The sequence below is a fragment of the Nannospalax galili genome, unplaced genomic scaffold (assembly GCF_000622305.1).
Source record: "Nannospalax galili isolate Female #2095 unplaced genomic scaffold, S.galili_v1.0 scaffold1480, whole genome shotgun sequence".
In the NCBI taxonomy this organism is placed as follows: Eukaryota; Metazoa; Chordata; class Mammalia; order Rodentia; family Spalacidae; genus Nannospalax; species Nannospalax galili.
Genome location: NW_008346536.1, coordinates 340380 through 342647, shown reverse-complemented (window position 1 = coordinate 342647; position 2268 = coordinate 340380). Strand labels below are relative to the sequence as shown.

General features: G+C 44.8%; 1 protein-coding gene across 1 annotated transcript in view; it reads right to left on the bottom strand.

The window, feature by feature from the left end:
- Ermap (erythroblast membrane associated protein (Scianna blood group)) overlaps positions 1-2268 on the bottom strand; it is a 39708-nt gene that overhangs the window by 36876 nt on the left and 564 nt on the right. The window lies entirely within an intron of this gene.

The following is a 2268-nucleotide window of genomic DNA, read 5'->3' as shown; positions in this document are numbered from 1 at the left end:
ACTCACAAAGATCCACCTGCCTCTGCCTCCCAAGTGCTGGGATTATAGGCGTGCACCACCAAACCGTGTAGTCATTTTTCTTAACAGAGCATAGGGTAGTGGTTTATTTACAGAAGAGTGGGCACCCCACATTTACGCTGCACTGTAAAGTTCACACTCAAATACAGATCCTGTGACCTCCCAACAGCCGCACAAAATCATAAGAGAGGTGCCTCTTGGTGTTCTCAGCTTACATATCCTTTGCCCCTCCCGCACGTGCAGCTAAGGTCCAATGACTGGGTGGGAGGAGTAACTGACCCCCCCTCACTCCTCGAAGAGAGTGGGAAGGAGCTGTGACTATAACTTGCCTGTATAGTGGTTGGAGGACATTTCCAGTTAACACTCCGCCCTTCCTCTGGCTCTTACATTCTCTCCTCCAACCTTTTCCACAAGAGTTCCTGAGCCTTGGAGGGGGTGGTAGGTGTGGGATGATCTTCCTCCTGTTGTGGCAAGGCACTGAACTTTGGGATCTCTGCATCACCTGTTTTCCATGGGTTGTTGGCCAGTTTGAGTGGGATTCCACCTTATGTAGTCTTTTTTTTGGTCTTTTTGAGACAGGGTCTCCCTGTAGCTCTAGCTGTCCTGGAACTCACTATGTAGACCAGGCTGGCCTCAAACTCACAAGATCTGCCTGCCTCTGCCTCCCAAGTGCTGGGATTAAAGGCTACCACGTCCAGCCCTTATGTAGTCATTTTTTTAAAGAAGTCTGTTTGTTTTAAAAATATGTTATTCTCTGACCCACAGGCCTCTCTCCAGGGGTTTATACTGAGTTCAATATTGTATGACTGTATTAATTCAACTGTGAACCTAAAAATTTACAGCCACCTTTGAAAGAGATGTATCCTTGCTCTGGAATGTGTTACTGAATATGTTAAAGCTGTAATGAAATGCTTCTTCTTAAAAAAAAGTTATTTTTTAGAATACACATCTCAGTTTATTGTTACTTTTTTTTTTTTTTTAGACTTTTTTGAGACAGTGTCTCCCTGTAGCCCCAGCTGTCCTGGAACTATGTAGACCAGGCTGGCCTTGAACTCACAGAGATCAGCCTGCCTCTGCCTCCCGAGTGCTGGGATTAAAGGTGCAGGCCACCACACCCCGCCCTCTTTTTGCTTTTTTGAGACAGGGTCTCACTAAGTTGCCCAGGCTGGTCTTGAACTCACTCTGTATACAGACCAGGCTGGCATTCAACATGTGATTCTCCTGCCTCAGCTTCTCCAGTAGCTGATATTACAAGTCCAGCATTTTAGCTGTTTTTAAAGTCTATATACAAAAGTATCAGATCTCTAGAATTCCATCTTGCAGAACAAATTCTATATCCATTATAGGACAACTCTCCTTTCCCTCTCCTCCAGCCCCTAGAGATCTCCATTCCACTTTATGCTTCCTAGCGTGTGATTAGTTTTGATATCTCTCATAAATGGATTCCATACAGTGATTGTGTGTATGATGCTCATTTTAAGGCTTTTGACACATAGTGTTAAATTGGTCTCCAAAAAAGGATGTAACAATGTACACTTCAACTGGAAGTACCTTGTGTCCATTTAGATTACCTATTACATGTCTGTCCTTGGTTTCAGCTTTTGCCACTATTTGCTTGTTTATGCTTTGTTTTTTGGGTTTTTCTGAGATGGCGTTTCACTATGTAGCCCTGCCTGGCCTAGAACTTGATATGTATATCAGGCTGGCCTCCAACTCACAGAAATTCACCTACCTCTTCATCCCAAGTGCTGGGTTTAAAGGGGTGTGCCACCATGCCTGGCTCAGCAGCTAAGAGCACTGGCTGCTTCTGCAGAGGACCCAGGTTCTGTTCCTAGCACTCACATGGCGGCCAACAATCATCCAAAACTTCAGTTCCAGGGGGTCCCACGGGTTCTTCTGGCCCCTGCCGGCACTGCATGACCTGGATGCCCTTAAATACATTCACGCGAAACACTCATACACATAAAATAAAGACAAATAAATACATAAAAAAATATATTTTTCCCCTTTTCAAAGCACTGTAGCAAATACTTCTCGTTCGATCCGCCTTATAGACCCGTGAAATTAGGAGGGTGGAGATCACCGATTTTGACTTTTCGAATTAAGAACCTAAACCTCAAAATTCCAGTAGTGAGCAATTCCATTCCCAGGAATCAGATTTCGCCCTTCAAAGCCTAACAGTTGTTCCAGAAACTATTCCCAGGAAAAGCTTTTGTCAGTGCAAAGAGCATCCCTGCCCCAGGCCCGCCC